The sequence below is a fragment of the Leuciscus leuciscus genome (genome assembly GCF_965113295.1).
Source record: "Leuciscus leuciscus genome assembly, chromosome: 4".
Taxonomy (NCBI): Eukaryota; Metazoa; Chordata; class Actinopteri; order Cypriniformes; family Leuciscidae; genus Leuciscus; species Leuciscus leuciscus.
Genome location: NC_138728.1, coordinates 28,619,095 through 28,641,238, shown reverse-complemented (window position 1 = coordinate 28,641,238; position 22,144 = coordinate 28,619,095). Strand labels below are relative to the sequence as shown.

At 39.1% G+C, this 22,144-nt stretch overlaps 1 long non-coding RNA gene across 9 annotated transcripts; it reads right to left on the bottom strand.

Moving 5' to 3' along the window:
* Positions 1–15,769: 15,769 nt before the first annotated feature.
* On the bottom strand, positions 15,770–21,499 carry LOC309496015. 9 transcript variants are annotated; one of them, XR_014204934.1, is made up of 8 exons: positions 19,437–21,499; positions 18,532–18,664; positions 18,280–18,400; positions 17,061–18,201; positions 16,844–16,967; positions 16,550–16,677; positions 16,211–16,275; positions 15,770–15,888 (listed from the first exon to the last, which is right to left on the bottom strand). It is a non-coding gene; the product is annotated as an uncharacterized lncRNA (long non-coding RNA). The 9 variants fall into 9 exon arrangements; XR_014204936.1 differs by having other exon boundaries at positions 16,578–16,677; XR_014204937.1 differs by having other exon boundaries at positions 15,770–16,275; positions 16,578–16,677; positions 17,061–17,217; positions 17,294–18,201.
* Positions 21,500–22,144: the final 645 nt, after the last annotated feature.

Sequence of the window (22,144 nt, the reverse complement as noted above, 5' to 3'; positions counted from 1 at the left end):
ATTTTGTTAGTTTCATTTTCAAAATAACCAGTGGTGGACTGTAAGGAAGTACATTTGTTAAGTATTCACATACAAATGTAAAGTACTGAGTTGTTGTTGTTGTTTTTCTCACAGGACAGCAACACTACAAAAACATGGTATTTTACAATATGATGCATTGTTGTACATTAAAGTTTAATGATTAAACTACCCAACAGTATATAACATACTTTAAATTTACTTTTAATTTACACAGTAGTGCCAGCAGTGAGCTTTCCTGTAGCTCAAACAGTAGAGTGTTGACGCTTGCAACGCCAAGGTCATGGGTTCGATTCCCAGGGAAAGCAAGAACTGATAAGAATGTAAATGTGTACCTTGCAATGTAAGTCGCTTTGGATAAAAGTGTCTGCCAAATGCGTAAATGTAAAAGATGCAATAATATTAATGCAAAACCATCATATATAAAAACCCTGACAAGGAGGGTTTTTTTCTGCAGAATACACACCTTTACTTTTACTCTTGATACCTTAAGGACATTAGAGTATGCAAGATAACACTTTTACTTAAGTAAGGTTTTAAATATGACAAGTAGTTTTTCCCAAGTACCTTCTCTAAAGTATCTCAATATTTCTTCCACCAATTTCTTTATCATAGCTCTACACAATTTCTCTTCTTTGTTTCCCTAAATCAGACCAGACCCCTGTACTGCAGAATAAACCTGACCGTCCCAGTGCTGGACATTTTCGGCTGCTGGACCTGTTGAGAAGTGATTGGCAACATGGATGGGGTTCCACAATAGAGACCCTGGTATTTCTTTTCTGGCTGGCGTTTGGTACATCATACAGGGTCGTCTCCAGAGTGTTTGACATGCCCGGTTCCACTGTCCACCGCATTGTCCACAGAGTCGCTGAGGAGGTGGTGGCCATTCGCCACCACGTCATACACTTCCCGAACACCCCAAAGGACCTGGAGGCAGTTTATTATTTTTTATAATAAAATTATTATTATAATTACCCAAACATTTTTTTTTATCATTTCCGTGTGTTTGCAGGGCTGGCCAGACACGGAGCTTTCTTGAAAGCTGCAGGAGCAATCGACGGAAGCCATGTCCGCATCAAGCGGCCCTGATGGTCAATGCTACTGGAACAGGAGACTGTTCCCGTCCATAATCCTGCAGGCTGTTTGTGACCATCAGGGCCGCTTCATTGACACCTACGTGGATCCGGGTCAGTGCATGACGCACGAGTGCTCCGCTACAGCCCACTGTACAGGAGGTCAGCGCACCCTCCTCCAGGGCACTTTATCCTGGCAGACTGAGAGTACCCATGCCTCCGACACCCCCTCCCCCCCATCACTCAATTTTTCAGAGGATATTATTTTTTTTATTTTTTTTTATCATTTCAGGTCATCACAGCCTGTGCCATGCTCCATCACATCTGTCTCCGGGTTTGTGACATCATGGCCCCGGAGTATGAGCACGAGGAGGACGTGGCGGAGGATGAGGGGGAGCATGTTTTAGAGACAGTCAGTGGTGCTCCCTGGCGAGACCAGCTGTCTGCAGAGGTGTCTTCCCTGGAGGAGGCCATTTTTTAATTAATCGAGTTGACAGCCCTAGTTTGAATCAACTGTAATTTATAATAATTGTTTACTTTAAAAGATTGAGTTGGTTTACTTAAATATTTTTAGGGTAATCAGTTTCCACAAAAGTTTTAAGTATTCTGAACTTACCACGTTTTACAGTGTGCTTCTTGGCTGGTGTTGCTGTTGTTCTCAAAAACTTCACCGACGGTATAGGGAAGATCTACTCAGCCACAGCGTGTCTATGTACTGAGCCAGGGTACAGGCGGTTTCTCCAACTGTCATCAGTACACAGAGGGAACCATCCAGTCCACTTCAAAAACACACCTTAAGAGTGCCTTCGTTCCAGGGCACTCAGTGGCTTAGCTCCAAAAAGCCCTAAACATAATACTTCAATGGACATCCATCCTGATGCAGGGAGAGCAGTAGGTACTTGGGTGGACAACCGAATATTCGTCATTTATATAGTACTTTTCTCGGCACTCAAAGTGCTTTACATATGGAAGGTGGGAGGGGGAATCTCTTCAACCACCACCAATGTGCAGCACCACCTGGATGATGCGACGGCAGCCATATTGAGCAAGAACGCCCACCACACACCAGCTTATTGGCGGAGAGGAGACAGAGTGATGAAGCCAATCAGTATATCTTTCGAAAGACATTCAAAGAACACTTTTGATAGGATTTTTAATGAGCACAGAGAGTCAGGACCTCGGTTTAACATCTCACCTGAAGTATGGATAAAAAAAATAAAAGAATTACAGTATAGTGTCCCCATCACTATACTGGGGTGATAGGACCCACACCAGTGATGCGCGGGTTGATCCGAAATGAGCGGGTGCCTGCGGTCACCCGCGGTTACCCGCGGTTACGAGTCATCCAAAAATATTTTTAATGATATTCGGGTCGCGGTCAGTCGGGTCGTTTGAAATAAAGATGCCAATTAAACCTTTGTAATTTATATAGTAGTATAGAGAGCATAAGCGGAGTGGAGCGGTGAGAATCTTCGCTCATCGCTCACGGAACTGTCCACCCCTCCGCTCCCCCGCTCAAAGCTACATCAGGCCGCTCCGCTCATTATCGCTCGATCAGCGCTCAACGCAGTTTGATCCGCGCTCCACTCAAATCGCCCCCCGCTCGCTCCAAAAAGGGGAAAAAAAATCTACATGTAGCCTATATCACTGTAGCTTAGACCACAGCCTTACCTCCTAAAGAACTAATGAGCAACAACAACATTTTTCAAATAGAAATGTTTTATTTCAAATGACAAATTAGGCCTATGTAAGAAGGAATATAGCCTACACAAAGTCCTGTAAAATTAAACGAATAAATGGGCCTAATAATATGAATAACAATTATATAAACAAAAATATAGCCTACATAAAAATTTTACTATTAGGCCAGAATTTTGATAAGTTAACTTTTGTGCAACGCGCACGATTAAAATTTAAATGGGCTTATATCCATTGTACACACAAACTGCTGTAAAATAAAACGAATAAATGGGCCTAATAATATAAATAAAATTTATATAAACAAAAATATAAAATAAATATACATAAACGTTTTAAAAGTAGGCCTAGGCTAAATTAACTATTAGGACAACATTCTTATAACTGAACTTGTGCGCAGCGCGCAGGATTAAAATTTAAATGGGCTTGTATCAATTGTTTGCATTTTACGCTGTATTTAATTTAGGCTACACTTTAAGTTACCGTATTCAATTTGCTAACCTTTTGCTTTCTTCCCAGCGTGTTCACATATCACACTGCATGTTTTCGAGAGATGTGTCTTTTTAGATTCCAAAATTAATCTTTAGGCCTACTGACTGAAACGATGTCGTTTTCTTCTACCACATAATAGTTAGTTTTACACCTGTATGACTTCTTATTTTCCTTTTTGAAGTAGCCTACTTTTTGAACTCCATTATTGAGCCGAGTTTTGACTGAAAATAGAATCCATCTTGCAGTCATCAACAGTAGACTGAGTCAGGCTTGACTGAGCATGCTTCAGAATCTTGGTGTGCGCGGAGCGAAATTGGAGCGGGAAATAGGGCGACGCTCCATCCTTTTAAAAATGCCGCTCTGCGTTCTGTCCAAGATCCGCCCGCTTGCTCCCGCTCCACTCCGCTCACATGCAATTTTCTATGAAATACATAGGCCTACACTTTATTGGCTGAATAACTGGCGCGAAGATGACGCACGAGCTCAGTCTGCAGGTAGAGATGGAGGCGGCAAGAGAAAAGGTGAAGACTGGGGAGTGGAAGCTCCGCAAATACACAAACAGAAAGAGCAAAGTTGCCGAAATAATGAAAGATAATGACCAAAGTGCTGGCTTTGTCATGTGTATTTCTTGCTATGCATTTACTAGCCTACTTTTAAAAAATGCGGGTCAGGAAGCGGGTCGGGTACAATATTTTCTTTCTTTTTTTTGCGGTCCGAGTTGCGGGCGGGTTAGTTGAAAACGTCGGTCGGGTCCGGGTTGTTTATACATTGACCCGCGCATCACTGACCCACACAGACCAGAGGGTGAGCGCCCCTGCTGGTCTCACTAACACCTCTTCCAGCAGCAACCTAGTTTTCTCAGGAGGTCTCCCATCCAGGTACTAACCAGGCTCAACCCTGCTTAGCTTTAGTGGTTAACCATTCTTGGGCTACAGGGTGATATGACTGCTAGATTCAACTTGTTTTGGGTTCAGTGTTCTGTCACAACAAGTCAGACAAGATAAAGAGCAGGAGGTATATTTGCAGCAATTAAACTTTAACACAAAAACAAAGAATAATCCACAATTGTTTGTGCATTGATTGCACATAAAAGGCTTTTCTCCAGTGTGACTTATGTGATCCTTGAGGTATTCTCTGTCTGTGAAACTCCTTCCAAAGTGATGGCATATAATACAGCTATTTCCTGAGTGAATCCTCATGTGGCAATTGAGGTTTGCTTTACCTCTAAAAACAAAAATGGTGCTTTTTTAAAATAAAGAAAACAGAAAAACGTCCACTAAAGAAAACTTTCTGCCGTCTCTGTCTCCATGAATTTTTTCTGGAGCGAGTCACAAAAATTAAACAAAACTCAGCAAATACTCATCACACAGTCATGAGCAATATACTTAGAAATATTTAAGTGTCTATTTTTAAATGATCTAATTCAAAACAAAAACAAATATTCTCTGTTTATGTAATCTGTGTGAAAAGAGATGTACAGTCCTTCCCATGTTAGCTCATTACTGCTATTGTGAACATGCCTACGAACAGTGCACACTATTCATATGGTGATGATGGGAGGCTATGCATGCAAACAGAGTCAATGCCCACATTAACTTTACTGTCACTTTTGATAAATTGAATGCATACTTGCTGAATAAAAGTATACATTTATTTTCAAACACTTCCTCTTTACTGTCCCACTGGCATTGTTTCACACAGCTCCGTTCATTAATAATGGAGCGGTTCATAGAGTTTGAACTTGGACTGAAATATATAGAAATGCGGTCAGTGCTTAATTCAAGTAGTTCAGTAAAGTTGGCAATATATTCACAAATTCAAACTTCCCGAATCAATAACTTGTGAGCTAAACGCTAATCATAGTAACACAGACAACGAGCTTTCCTCAAAACAAGCTTTATAATATTTTTTCACCACAGATTTACACAGGAAATTTGTGGGGCGCTGTAGAGCTAGGGAGGGCTCTAAGACTGGCTGCCCCGCTTAGTTTCATAATACATGTCTGCTGAATCCATGCGCTTCATTTTAATATATCCTGCTCACTTTACGACTTAAAATAGTCTAGATACTCTGAAAAAATTTATAATTTATAATTAATTCAGTGCATATAAAGGTCTATGTTTGGATGAATATTTTGTAGGGGCTCTGCCAGACCTGCCCATACAGACGAGCCGCAGATGATAAGTTATATTTCCTTAATATAATGTTGTTCCATGCACTACCTGATGCATACTGTGTGAAACCAACATAATTTAAACGTACAGTATGGAATTATTTTTGTCCACTAGGGGTCGCTAACGTCTTACAATAACAAAGGCGTAGTTTGATGACGCAACACATGCTAAGAATTATGGATCTCGTCGTCAACGTCAAGCCGACCGATCTAATAATGTATATGGATGACTGAATACATCGATGCTTTTATCATGACTGTGATATGAAGCAGTTCGGGATTGCTAAGAGACAGCTATCAGCTCCACACGCGACGCGACTCCCGCGGATATAAAAGGAATGGACATCTCATTCTACCGAACTACACGCGAGTGCAGAATTACAACTCACAGGTCAGTTTATTAGACAAATTAAACTTGTGAGGTAACGCAGCGCTGTTTCACTTGGTCTAACATTACATTTCGCACACTAAACTGCATTTCAATGTGTTGAAATGTATGTGTTAGTTTGTTGTTCATCTGTATGAGACTAGCAGTAAGCTACATCAACATTAGAATAACATACAGATCATATTATAACATTTTATCATTGTTGAACTATATAACATTGGTTAGTTTTATGTAAATGTGCTCACCTGTTTAATAAAGTAACGTTATGTAGAAGCGGTCGAAGTCTCGGACGTGGAGCTCTCGTTTATATACTGTCTATGGGAGCTCTAGGCATCTCGAAAACACCGCGCTGATATTGATTCTCGTTTTAGTTCTCATTTTTTTATCCAAAGTCTGCTTGCCATGGTCCATAATGTTTGAACGAAACAACAACAGCGTGCAAATAGACATTGCGAACTACATTTTCCACGTCTGTCGCCTTGGTTACTATCAGAGGGCTAGTTCACAGCTCTGGTTACCATGGCAGTACGAGCGGAAACCAGAGACAACGCGGATATGACGCCATTGACTGCGACAAAGCGAAAATAAAGAAACGTGCCGTGTCTAAAAATGTAATTAAAATTTCTCCTGGTTTGAAAGTTGTTGGAAACAGTCGGGATAATGTAAGTACACAACAAAAAAAATATATATAACATAGATATAATGATTTTTGCTATTTTTAAAGCAAAAAAAATACATATTGTGCCTTTAAACTCTTAAGGGGCTGTTTACACGACACCGTTTTCAACAAAAAATTTACAACTTTTTCTGCATTTTGGCCATACATTTACACAGCAACAGCGTTTTGAGGGCCTGAAAACCCAAGCTTTTGTAAACGATGACGTCATGCACGTGTTTTACGTGTTCATCTAATGGCCTGGCAGCAGAATACAGCGTTTTTAGTCGTTTTCGCGGATCCGTGTGAATGGGGATTGCTTTGACGATGGTGTCGTCTGTAAGCAGAACACTCAAAAGGAAAACTTCTCAGTTTTTAAGCATATCGTTGTCGTGTAAGCGTACCCTAAGAAACATGCCTGTAGGGCTCCATATGTTAAAAAAAAAACATGCATTCTTAAAGGCCACACCTGTAGATCTAAGATCCCACAGTATTTTTACATGCATGCTGGGTATGCGTACAGGGCGTGTCATAAATATCATCAGCATTGTATGTGCATAATGTATGCAAACAGCAATTTTTTTTAACTGCACATAAGCTGTATACAGGCCCGGATTAAGAGGACTTTGGGCCCTGGGGCTATAGCAACACCAAGGGCCCCCTTTCATCTGATTGCCACGCCACAGTCTTCTACTGCAATAAATTTGTTTTATTGTTTTTAATCAATGTATTTAATTAATGTTTTTCTTTATCATTATTTATTATTATTATTTTTGCACACTAAATAGTCCAGGCTATTTAACACATTAACCCTCTACTGCACAGATTTTGATGGAACATCATGATAAAAATTACTCCACATAATTTCTTGGTTCATTTTGGGAACATTTTATTGATAAAACATTTTTACCCCATCCCCTTCCATAAGTGCATTTATGGCTATTTCTCTCATTTTATCTAAAGGGACAAAGTAAGCATTAATAAAACATTTGCTTTCTAAAGCCCTATTCAGATGGTAATTGTTTCTCATGTGGATATCTGTAAAAAAACATATTAATACATTTACACTGCATTTACAATTACATAAATGCTATGATTGTTATTTTATTTCATATTTAAATATAAAATGATTTCAATTTTTTTATTTTTTATTAAAGGGTACATTAAGTATGAAACTAAAACTAACAGTAGGTGGCGGCAAGTCACTGTCTTAATAAGCGAGTCATTCATTCAACCGATTTGTTCAAACGGCTGTTTGATTCAACGACGAAGCAAACGAGGAGTCAATGAATCATTAAATGAACCCATTCGTTCAAAACGCAGATTATTCAGTAACGAATCACCACTATCAGTTTCAGAGATTGTTTCTGCTGTGGTTTCATTTAGGAATTTCCATCGGCGAAATGACGATAAACCAAAACGTAACTCTCAATGTTAACTTATTGGTCAACTCATTTATTGTTGCATAACATATATCACATTAGCAATTGTGCTGATATTTGGGGAAAACTGCGCTTTTACTTGTGTGATATATTTATTTTATATTATGTAATATTACAATAAGACAAAAACTCATCGGGGCAAAAAAATGCCCATGTACCTTGGATATATTGGACCTTGATGTTCGTCAAAAAACAGTAATTCGGCCGGGGATTTTTACGCGGGTGGGTAGTGGGAGAAAAAACACTGACATTCTGGATTCAGACTGCAATAAAATCACCTACTATATAGCCCCTATAAATATTGAAAATACCCTACGACTCCACGAGAAAAAATTACCATAGTGCTTAACTCATTAACTTACTTCAGCTGCTTGCTTACCTTCTTCGACGTCTAAAACACGCGGATCGGTGACGACGCAGGAGGGTGAAGCTAACGCCGCCTTCACTGTGGGCTGCTGCCGCTGCACTCGGGGTCTTCCACGGGCACGGATGAAAGTGAACCCAAGTAGTTAGTTAGTTTAGGAATTTTTGCATCCCTTTTCTGCCTTTCGAGTTTGTTTTTCCCTTTTTGTGCCACTATCACTTTTTTTCATCATTTTTGAACTCCTGCGAGCGATTTATTCCCATGTTCTACATGAAAGCATAACGAAAAGAGGCGTTTCCCAACGTCATAGCAAATTGTAGAGTTAATTTGATTGGGCGGTGAATTATGTCAGTCAGGCACATTTTCCAATAACTTCTTGTTATTTTATTATACACAAATCAACCACCTATGATTTGACAATCTCATTTCCTCCAGCCAATCACGGGCCCCCTAATCCCGTGGGCCCTGGGGCTTCAGCCCCACCTAGCCCTACCTAGCCCTTATGTTAATCCGGCCCTGACGACATATAGTATCAAATATACTTGAAAGGCTATGCCAGAGGTCTTCAATGAAACACCTAGGATCAGTGAAAGGATTGTTAGAATGTTTAGCTATTTCACAACCAACAGCTGGAACCAGCTTCCAGATGTTACCAGATGAGCCCCAACAGTAACCATCTTCAAGTCCTGGTTGGAAACATGTTTAAACCAGTGCTAAGAATGAATCAAATAACGCAGTGCAATGATCATATTCATTAAGGTTATGCCATTTTATTTATAATCTTTCATTTTCATGGCACAGCAAGTCAAAAGTTTAATCATTATTTGATCAATATATCAATACATTATCAAAATATAGAATGAAGTGATGTCTCTATACAATCAAAATGCAAATAAAAGTGGTCCTGAAGGGGAACAGTCATATCTGACCCACATTCAACTGCGGTGTGAAGTAGTTTTGATTTTAAACAGATACGTATTTTCTGGTGCCATTTTAAATTGCTGGGCCATTTAAAACTCTTTCCACACAAATGACACAAATAGGGTTTCACATTTTCATGACTTTTCAGGTGTATCTGTAAGTGTAATGGCAAAATAAATGTCTTATTACACTGATCACAATTAAATGACATTCTTCCAGAGTGAAAGCAAATGTGATTTTTAAAATAACACCTTTTTCTAAACCTCTTACCACAATCAGAACACTGCTATTTCTTTCCAGAACGTCACACTGAAGACATGAGAAAATCCTCTCTCTAGTGTGAAGTCTTGTGTGAGTCTTAAGGTTTCCTTTAACCGTGAAATTCTTTCCACACTGAGGGCAGGTGAAAGGCTTCTCTCCATTGTGAACTCTCATGTGAGTTTTAAGATTTCCTTTTCTGAGAAGCTCTTCCCACAGAGTTTGCAGGTGAAAGGCTTCTCTCCAGTGTAACTTCTCATGTGGGCTTCAAGAGATGCTTTATATGCAAAACTCTCTTGACACCGAGGACATCCGTGAGGCTTCTCTCCAGTGTGAACACTCATGTGGGCATTTAGGGTTACTTTATATCTGAAACTTTTTCCACACTCAGAGCATGTGTGAGGTTTCTCTCCAGTGTGAAGTTTCATGTGACTCTCAAGGTTTTTATTTAATCGGAAACTCTTTCCACACTGCTGGCAATTGAAAGGCTTCTCTCCGGAGTGAATTGCTTCATGCACATTAAAACGTTTCATGTCTTTGAAACCTTTTCCACACTGATGACATACAAAACAGTCCCCTTTTGAGTGAATCCTCATGTGCTGATTAAAGGGGTCATATAATGCCATTTTTGTACAAGCTAATATGATTCTTTAGGGTCTAAATTAAAAGTTTGTAATATACTTTAATTAAAATTCTCATTAGTATTGTAAGAAAAAACTCATTTTACCTGGTCAAAAACAGCTCTGTCGTTTAAGTGCATGTGTCTTTAAACGATAATGAGCTTTGCTCACCCCGCCCCTCTGTTTTGTGCGTACACCATCCGTAACACAATAACACAATAACCATAACGCGTTGTTCATTATAAACGTGGGATTATGAATTATATTGAGAACGTCGTATATAGAAAACATGCCGTAATGTACCCTGAGTGTAAACCTTAGCCGCATTCATCGTGAAGCGTGCAAGCGATTTGCAAAGATTAATATAAATATTAATATAAAGGTTAATAAAACGTTACACTCACTTCTTCTTCTGGAGGTGCAGCAGGAACACGAATAGTTGGTACAGATCCTTTTTTCAGGAGCAGCTTCTTAGCAAAACCAGCTTTATACTGACCTCGTTTGTAAAGCAGTCTGGTGTGTGAAATGATTCGCGCAAACATGAAAGCATTGACGTTGATCGTGGGGAATATTCCCTTCGAAAACAAACTCAGCCACTGCGTCTTCAGCGGTCCGGATTTAAGAACATCAAAATGACTGCTGTGTTCCTTATTACACCCAAGAACAGAACACCACAATCGCTTAGACGCCATTCTGCTCATATACAGTGCTCCAGCGTACTCCGGTCCGCGCGGACAATGATTGACAGCTCGCTCACGAGCGAGGGCGAGACTGTGTTGAAACGCTGCTGTCAATCAAGAATCGTGGGAGGGGCGTCGATTTTGTGACGTCACAAAATCGAACGGCTTGATTTGAGAGGGGGGAAAACATATAAGAAGATTAAAAAAAAAACACTGGATGGATTTTTCATTTTATGATGGTTGTGTACAGGCACTGCCAACACACATTTCAGTACAATCAACTTGTAAAAGTGCATGTACCATTATATGACCCCTTTAAGGGTTACTTTACGGCTGAAACACTTTCCACACTGATCACATGGGAACGGCTTCTCTCCAGTGTGAATGTTTATATGATACCTAAGGTTAAGTTTTGTTGTGAAGCTCTTTCCACATTGTTGGCAGGTGTAAGTCTTCTCTCCAGTGTGAATTTTCATGTGCCTTTTAAGGCCTCCTTTTCGAGTGAATTTGCTTCCACACTGTAGGCAGGTAAAAGAGCTCTCTCCAGTGTGAATTCCCATGTGTACTTTAAGGCTTCCTTTTTGAGTGAAACTCTTTCCACACTGAGATTTTTTTTTGTGAGGATGTCTTTTTAGTCTGTGTGAATTTTTCTCCAGTCATGAAATCATCATGATCCTTATACAGATTTTTCTTCCATTTCATTCGATTCTTGGCACTTCTCTTTCCGCGTCATCAGGTAAAAAAATAAAAATAAAAAACATAAAAATAAAAAAAGACAAAGCAATTGCCATTAAAACCAGCACTATGTAGTAGGGGTGTAACAATATATCGTGTTACAATATATCGCAATACAAAAATGCAACAATATGTATCTTGCATAGTGACTGTATTGTGTGTAGTTCACCCAAAATAAAAATTACTATGTGTGAAAAAATTACACAGTTTACAGAGTTTTAGTGTCAGTACTACATTAAACTAATATATATTATGTTGAATTTAATGTATGATAATGCAATGGGGGAATATTTGTGTGTCCTCATAATGCCAAAAGTCTTATGTTCCCAGTAATAAGTGGCCTTTATTATTTTAAATATATCTAGTCAGTGAAAGAGTGCAAGCATTCGTATAAAATAAATCAGTATTTTCAGCTTCAGAATGATGAATATTTTTATTCTGGTGTCACTATTGTCCCATGCATTGGGATACCAGCACCAAGTCCAAGCCTATTCATTTACACCCATAATGTAATATCAAATGTAGCATTTTGATGAAGTATCGCAATAATATCGTATCATGAGTTTAGTATTGTGATATGTATTGAATTGTGACATGAGGGTATTGTTACACCCCTACTATGTATGCTAGATCATATATGCACTAGGCTACAATTTACGAGTTTGTTTGCCCATATAATCTTTAAGCTATTAAGGTTAAATGTATTTGGCTAGCTGTCCGCAGTGGAGGGGCTCGAGGAAGCAGCTTAAACTCAAACTTAGATATACCCCCCAGAGGGACTGGAAGATGAGTTTGTTTTATATTATATTGGTGGAGTTGTGGAGGTGGAGGGATGCCAAAACAGTAGGGGTGTAACGATACATCGTTATATTGTGATATCGTGGTATAAAAATGCGGCAATATGTATTGCTGATGTGATCACTTGCGATACAGAGTTTAGACCAAGACTCACCTTACTGTATTTATAAAGTATAATTCACCCAAAAATATAAACTCTGTCATCATGTACTCGCCCTCATGTCATTTCAATCCTATAAGATTTTCGGTCATCTTCCATACACAAATGACAATATTTTTTATGAAATCTGAGCGATTTCTGTCCCTCCATTTAGGGTGTTTTCACATATAGTTAATTTTAAAAGAACCAAACCCAGTTCAGTTAAAGTGAACCAGAAAGGGAACCAGCCGAAAATGACTCAGTCCTTTTGGTGTTCACAAGATAGTGGACTCAAAAGAGAACCCGGTTCTCCAAAAACACCCCAAAAAATTTTGCATTCGAATGTGAAGGATTTTTTTTTAATTTGACGAATATTCGAAATTCGAATTTTTATTTGACAGCCCTAAAAAGCAGTACACATTTCGAAACACAAAGCAGACCAGAACCTCATCGCTTTCACATATTACAAAGAAATCGAACCTCAAACGGACAACAAACTTTTGGGTCCTTTTAGGGGGGTCTGAGATCACTTGGTTTTTCCATATATACACACAATGAATTGCTCCAAAAGCGTTTGGATGGTTTAAACAAACTAGGTGAGAAAACACTCTTAAAGTCAATTCCCCTAAAACTTAAAAGATCTAAAAAAGGACATAAAGGCATCGTAAAAATAATCAGTCGAATGGTCTAATCTAAATCCAAGTCTTCTGAAGAGACACAATGGCAGATTTACAATTTATTTATTTGGTAAATGCATCAGTGCATTCGTTCCACCTTGCACTGTCCCTCGTATATGACTAATTTTATTTCACGGTAACGATATATTTCACGATATAGTTATTTATATATTTAGTTATTCTCGTAAAATCGACAAAAAGGGCTTTGTATAATAAATAAACCCAAATACTTTAGAAATGAAAAGTACTTGATTTGTTTGAATTTTCTTTTTCTTTTATTTGGTAAATTATTTCTTTGGTAAACCATTTTTAATAGCTAAATATAGTAAACAAAACAAACTCATCAACTTCATCAAAACCGAACAGCAGTTACTGTTAGTGTTGACTAAGTAGTGTAAATTACACACCTTGTAACTGCGTCATTATTTTACATAGCTCTGTGAACACCGACACACCGCGCTCCCTCTCAGTGAGTGTGCATGCGCGCGTCTTTTGCATCAGTAAAATGCGATCGGTTAATTTGAGTGACAAGTTATAATCACACATTGAATCGAAGCAAGATTTTATCAGCTGGTTCAGTAGCCAATTGTTTGGAGTTAGAAATATATAACTCGTGCTGCATATTTAGTAATTTTGCCTCAGATACAGGATTATACATTCCCTTTAACAAGCAGGTTGTTCATTACCACGGCAACCGCTCGCCTGTCATGCTGAATGCGATTTTCGTGTTTAAAAAGTAACTATTCATAAGAGACGGAAAGATGTAGATAACTATACATTATTTAAGGTTATTTCTATTCGTTACGGGTATTGATATATGAACTGTTGTTGTCAAGTTGCCAAAAAATCCTCCGATGACGCAAAATGACGATTTTTGCGTCATCAGAGGATTTTTTCCAGACAAAAAATACATAAATCTCTCGTCTCAGGGGGATATGAGGGTGGAAAGTCGAAAATACTACAGGTTTTCTACTAATACAAAGCTTAATGCTAAATAAGATAATAAATCATTTGAAGAAATTAGTGCTGTCAATCTATTAAAAAATTAACTAATTAATCACACAGTATTTCCTGTGATTAATCACGATTAATCGTGATTAAAAACATTAAAGTTGTAATATACTTTAACATATATTTTAAATATATTTTAAGTTTTTCATGTATTTTAGAATGTAATAACTTAATAGTTAATCTCCAAATTAATGTAGGTGACTTCATGCTTTCCCCGTTGCGATCGTGCACTCCTCTAAACTGTAACGTTAGCCTACGGGTGCCGCACTGCTCTAGTTGACTGGTGCGCCTTTTCCCCCGAAAATATCACGTTAACAACAACCCTTTAGAAAACGTAATTCCTTTGTGAATCCTCTTGATCTGCTTTCTCCATGTTTCTTTGACAAATCTCAGTGTCTCAGTCTCACGCACGCGGCACTTGAGTTAACCACGCCCACTTATTTACATGTCGCGGAATACACGGAATAAAAAAATCTGTTACGGTTGACATTTTCTACCGTGGTAACGATATATACCGTCATACTGCCCAGCCCTAGTGACGAGTACATATGTAGTCCAGTGGTTATCAAGACACCGTTGGCACAACCTTAAACAATGGCCCTGAACGGTGGTTTAATATCAACATTGTGACAACGCTGTAACAACCTTCACCACACAACATATTTATAGCAACCATTTTGACCATGTTGATAAAACTTTGTTAGAAGGATGGATACGTTCAGAACCATATATAGAGAGAGTTGCGACAACGGAAGTTCAAAATGCTTGATCGTCACGTGATTCACGTAGACTTCAGATAGTTCCAGGAAGTGCTTTGGCGGCCAATTCAAACTGTTAGAGTAGAGTGAGAGAACTGCATTTTCTGGTAATTAGTAGTCAATAAAGGCATTTATTTTATATATTTATATAACACACTGACATATGTATGTAGCATGAGTATGTAGTTACAGCGATGTTGCTTTTAAAAGATCAAATCAGCTAATATTTGAGGAATAGTGTTCGATTACCGTTATTTGCCGTTACTTGCCTTAACTTATTTCAGGCCAACGTTAACTTGTATAAACGGGTTGCTGTTGCCTTTTTATGTTACCTCATGTTCATTGTGTTTTCACTAATCTCATATTTATGACTTTATGACTTTCAGATAGTACTGAGACTCTCAAGGTGACAGGTGATTTTCAGCTCGCACCGCACAATGGGTCAATGAACTATTAGCAGCAGTAACATGATGTTAAGTAAACGTAAAATTTAGTGAAATTAAGCTTATTGTTTACAATTCTTATAATTATATATAGTAATATAATTATTTATATTTTATAAATATGATATACTGTATCTAATGTATAATTCTTACAATACTTATTCATATGTATATTCAGGTTTAAAACAACTTAAGCATACTCTTATATAAACATGTACACTGCCGTTCAAAAGTAATGATGCTGAAAATTCAGCTTGGTATCACAGGAATAAATTACATTTTAAAATACATTAAAATAGAAAACAGTTATTTTAAATTGTAATCATATATTACAATGTTACTTTTTTTTTTTTTTAAATAAATGCAATTAACTATTTACAGCAATTCATGAATACATTTCTAATAAAATGATTAGCATGCCAAGCATTTTGTATGTGTCCTTTCTTTCATGTTTTCCTTGCATAGTCTCCACCATGGTTTGCTGTGCTGTGCATGGGGATGCTCCAATCGCTCAGAGAAAGCTGTGCGAATGTATGGCTTCCCCGCTGACATGGAGAGGAGGAAAAAATGGTTGGCTCAAGTCAGCAGGAGCAATCTAAACATAAATAAAAATTACAACAACAAAAAAATTTGTGAGGTAATTATACTTTAATGGTGAGGGTGCGGTCTCATTGCAGGGAGTCATCAGTGTTACCTATAACTGTGCCTTTAAACACCATGTGATATTTACAGTATGTGGGTAGACAAAACAAAAGGGTTGTGTGTGGAAACTAAACTCAAAGTCACTCTGCAGGCACATTTTGAGGCAAACCAATTTGTCATGACCAAAAATTTCAAGAGTAGGCTGAGACCAGATGCTATTCCCACCATCTTTGTGCATCGTCCAGTGGTCAAAAAGAGGAGGGCCCCTGCACCACGATGCACCCCTAGACCTGTAAACATACAGCACATCGCTGCTGATCACAGCTATAGCGTTACAGGTGACACATATATAATAAGAGCAAACTCATAGTATTTTAAGTAATATTTCTAATTTTGAAGTGATGTGATATTTTCAATATTTAAAATTAGCAATACCATGTATCCTGCCTCTATCAGTTTCAAAGGTTGAGGAAAAAAGGGATGAGGACACTCAGAGAAGGGAAAGTGACAGTGAAGAAAGAGAGGACATGGCTAGAGAGGAAAGACAGGGACAGGTGACACTACCCAGTCAGCCAGCAGCCAGTCAGCATACCAGTGAGCCATCAGCCAGTCAGCCATTAGCCAGTCAGCCATCAGCCAGTCAGCCATCAGCCAGTCAGCATACCAGTGAGCCATCAGCCAGTCACCTGGGTCTATTAAAAAAAATTAAAGAGACAAGAACAAATATCAAAAAATGCAAAGGCAGCACTAAGAAAAATAAAGATTGCAAATGCAGCACTCAAGAAAACAATTAAAATTAGGGACAAAAATTAAGACATTTTTGTCAAAAGACCAAATTATGGCATTAGGAAGACGAACCACAAAAGGGATGAAATGGAGCAATGACACTATTAAGAAGGCATTAAAAATTCGCTTTGCAGCCGGTCCAACTGGTTACAAGACCCTACAGGAATTGCAGATTCCCCTGCCAGCAATCAGAACTCTGCAAAGAAGGATGGAATGTATTAGATTTGAGCCTGGTGTGTTGACAGAGGTATTTGATTTTTTTAAACTGAAGGTAGATGGATTGGCAGACCTTGAAAGGGAGTGTGTGCTGTCCTTGGACGAAATGGTAATCACTCCAAGTGTGGAGCTGCACATGCTCACAGGCAAACTCTCTGGTGATGTCACTTTGCCAGGTCACACAGGAGTAGCAACACATGATTGTGTGTTTATGTTGGCTGGAAACACAACTCGGTGGAAACAAGTAGTGGCATATCATTACAGTGGTAATTCTACCAAAGGATCAGAGTACAAGCCAATAATTACCGAAATAATAGAGAGGGCAGCATCCATAGGGCTACATGTGCTTGATGTCACCACCGATATGGGTAGCCCTAACCAGGCCATGTGGAAATCCTTTGGGGTCGACCACACCAAAACATCTGTGCCACATCCAACAACACCAGATAGGCGTCTCTATTTCATGCCTGATGTCCCACATCTGGTAAAAAATCTAAAAAGTGCCCTTGTCCGTGGACAGGTGTTAACAGTATGTGGTTAACAAAGACAACCTACCTTCCAACGAGGTTTCAGTGGTCCCTATTAAGGACTTATTGTCCTTTCAAGAAGGGATGGCATTAAAATTAGCTCCCCATCTATCAGTTGCAGCCATTGAGCCAAGCCACTTTGAAAAAATGAAGGTTGGTCCTGCTCTTAATGTATTTAGTAAGGCAACAAGTGCTGGGCTGAAATATATGGTGCAGCAAGAAAACCGCCCTCTCTCCTACCTGACTACTGCGTGGTTCCTGGAGTAATTGGATCATTGGTTTGATCTTATGTCATCCCGCCATCCAATTACAGCGCTGAGCAGGGTCAAGATGGAGGAGTATGAAAAGGCCATCATCTTCCTACAGGATTTCATCCATCTCTTCCATGGGATGAAGATTGGCCATAAGGGGGTTTGGAAGCCTGTTCAAACAGGGGTGATAATGGCAACAAAATCAGTTTTGGGCATACATGAAGAGATGCTGGAACAAGGACACAGGTTTGTGTTAACTTCAAGGTTCACACAAGACTGCCTTGAAAACACATTCAGCTGTGTGAGGTCTAAAAATCCCATACCAACTCCAGTGGAATTCCACCATGCATTGAGAATTATATCAGTAGGGCAGTTCCTCACCACCATCAGGTCTGGGAGCTACCAGGAAGATGACAGTAGCTTTTTGGCAGACTTCCTGGACACAGTGAAACAAAATGTCACTCCATCAGTCAGAGTGGAACAGCTGATGGTGGAGAACAGAACAGCACCTGACCTCACAAAAACTGAGAAATGTATTCTCTTCCATCTTGCAGGCTACATTGTCCACAAATTAACCAGATTTGCCAACATCTGTGGAAAATGCAAAACTGCAACACGGCACACTGATGACAATCCTGCTGGAGATAACAGCATCTTAGTGAACTTAAAAGAGTTTAAGGGAGGTGCTCTTTGTCGTCCCTCACAAGAAGTCTATGACTTAATCCTACAAATTGAGAAACTGTTTAGTACCAAGACTAGTTCCTACCTCATGGAGCTCCCCAATGCAGTGGATGTCTTGGAGAAAGAAGCGCAGTCACTCTCCAGCAGGCTTCCATCATGCTGTGGAGTTCAAGAAAAAATCTCCAAAAGATTTATACGGCTGAGGTTGAGGATTGAGGCTAAAAAAATACGAAATGACAGAAAAAAACAACACTTAAACGATGGACATCTTGGAAGCAAGAGCCAATCTAAAAAGAGGAAAAGGACCAACAGTAGCCAAGCTTCAACATCCACCTACCAGCACCCAGCCAACACTAATCCTCCACCTACCAGCACCCAGCCAACACTAATCCTCTACCTACCAGTCCAGCACCCAGCCAACATCACTGCTCCTTCACCTACCAGCACCCAGCCAACACTAATCCTCCACCTACCAGTCCAGCACCCAGCCAAAATCACTGCTCCTCCACCTACCAGCACCCAGCCAACACTAATCCTCCACCTACCAGCACCCAGCCAACATCACTCCTCCTCCACCTACCAGCAACCAGCCAACATCACTCCTCCTCCTCTTCCTCCTCCTCCTCCTCCACCTACCAGCAACCAGCCAACATCACTGCTCCTCCACCTACCAGCACCCAGCCAACATCACTGACCCACAGCCTATAACATCATTGGTCCTCACTGCAGCACTCATAACATAAATCCTCCACCTACCAGCTCCCAGCCAACACTAATCCTCCACCTACCAGCACCCAGCCAACATCACTGCTCCTCCATCATTGGTCCTCACTGCAGCACTCATGACGTGCAGCATCACTGCAGTATGATTCCTTAAATTATTATTTATAATATATATTTCATATTTAGTTTAGTATGATTCCTTATATAAAACAGCAGTACAATACACATTTAGCACAATACTTTATTGCTGGCTTATTTGAAACGTACCTTTTGTTTTCATTCTCACCATGGTCCCCTCAGCACTCCTGATCTGCATCATCACTGATGCTCCATCACAGAACGGTCCTGTGGCATCACTAATCCTCCACCTACCAGCACCCAGTGCATATACAGTATGTTACTGATATACACTAACACATTTAAGTATATCATACAGTAATAAAATACATGTTAAGTATGATTACTTCTATTCTTTTCTATTACTTCTATAATACAGTAGTATTATATAATACAGTTCTGGTATTTAGGCTAGTATGATTCCCATTAGCCTAGCATGCTTCCCTTTTCAAAACTGTTCCCCTATTTTAAGTTTATTTTTTATTTATTTTTATCTCACTTAGGTCCATCAACCTCCTTCTGACATAAATCCAAAAATCAGCTCAGCTGAAATATAGACAGGTAATAGTCAATTGAATCAAAATGCCTAAAAACATTCCACCCATATATTTTTGCAAACTCAATTCACTCTAAATTTATATCAGTAGGGTGCATTTTATTATTAAGGAATTTTATTATTTAACACGTGTAATAAGGAACAAACTTGATATTCTCATGTTTACCAGTTCCACCCACCACTGCTGTCACACGCGGTCAAACGTTATATTTAACTAATATGTAGCTAACTTACCCCAACCTGCAAAAAATATATGTTTAGACTCCTTTTCTCTAATTCCAAAAACGATGGATGAAACTGAATTAAGAGAACAGATTTTACAATAGGGTGTTCGTTACTAACTTTATCCAGTAGCCAATCCTAGCCTAATCTGTTAGTTATCTGATAACATCCCTTAAATCTACTAATTTAATGAGTAATAATCTACTAGGAGGTTTTAATTTACAAGTTATTTTTATTTAGATGTACTGATAATATTCAATCTTATTCTTTAAATGTCTCACCTTTCAAAAGTGTGTCGCAAACGGTTTGTTCTGCTGCATCTCTATAGCGCGGCATGTGTTTGCTGCTACTTCCGGGATCTATTGAGAGGCTCCACGACCCGCCATTGCTGTAAAAAAAAGCGTTCCATTGTAGTCAATGGAGTTGTCGCAACTCTCTCTCTATATGGCTCTGGGTACGTTGTGCCAACGTTCTGTGTTTGCTGGGAATGGCCAATAGCCCTGAACGGTGGTTTAATGTCAACATTGTGACAACGCTGTAACAACCTTCACCACACAACGTAGTTATAGCAACCTTTTGGGCATGTTGTTAAAACGTTGTTAGAAGGTTGGGTACGTTGTGCCAACGTTCTGTGTTTGCTGGGTAGTGAGTCTCCGTGACGAGTCTACCCGGGATTTCGAAATCGCCCAAAATGTCTGGGATTCGGCTTTTTGCGTTCTACAGTCGCCATTCATTATGTTTACTGTGGCGAGCAGGACGAGGCTGAGGGCTGTGGGAGAACGGCGCGAGGCCGATGGCGTGATTACTGATGAGCGTGTGAGACGCACCGGTCTCGTATCTCTCACAGAGGAGCGGGAATTTTCTTAGCAATGTCAAAATCAATCAATCACTTGTTTAGTGTTCATGTAAACACTACATTCAGATTCACCAATCAGAATTAATTCAGTTAGATTGAAACAAAAGGTGTGCATGTAAACAATGAATGGCGACTGCAGAAAGCAAAAGCCGAATCCCGGACATTTTGGACGATCTCGACGGCCGGACATGTCCGGGAAAAAAAGGATGGTAACCCCTACTACTCAGCTTTCTCCTACTACTCAGCTTTCTCCACAGAACAAAAGCCTGCTAGCTTAGCTTCCAAAGAAAGACGGCTGATACTATGTGTACATTCTGTGAGTGAGATCCCACGCTCTATGGGCGGGTTGAAAACATGCGGGACAGCCCCTACTACTGGCTGTAATCTTTAGCCTCTGGCCAAAAAATCATCTGATGACGCAAAATGACGATTTTTACGTCATCGGAGGATTTTTTCCAGACAAAAAATACATAAATCTCTCGTCTCAGGGGGATATGAGGGTGGAAAGCACGGTAATTCGAAAATACTACAGGTTTTCTTCTAATACAAAGCTTAATGCTAAATCCTGAAGTATCCCTTTAACTAAATAAGATTATAAATCATTTGAATAAATGAGTGCTGTCAATCTATTAAAAAATTAACTAATTATCACACATTATTTCCTGTGATTAATCACGATTAATCGTGATTAAAAACATTAAAGTTTTAATATATTTTAACATATATTTTTTATATATTTTACGTTTTTCATTTATTTTATAATGTAATAACTTAATAGTTAATCTCCAAATTAATGTAGAAACAACATGAAGACAGTATATTTTAAATACTTCTTTAATGGCATCTTTTTATAAATGAAGGCCAGTATCACTGATAGGCTACTAGCCAACTGCTAGGCTACTGATGACATATGAAATTGATTTACAACATTACAGTGTAATTGAAGGCAAAATTAGAAATGTTGCTGTGCAATAGACTGAAATAAGTTTAAAAATAGTCTTGCATGCGCCAATGAAATGCACGTTGTTACGATCTCTTCTGAATCGCAACAAAATAAGGGAGTCACCACACACACCACAGCCAATTAATAAGTTAATTTATTTATCAGTATAAGACAGAACAACATTAAAGATCAGTATAAATGGTAATCAGTGTGTCAGCAGATATGTGCAAAGGTGTAGCATTTATGAAAGACAACAGTCCAACCATTCTCAGTCCATGAAA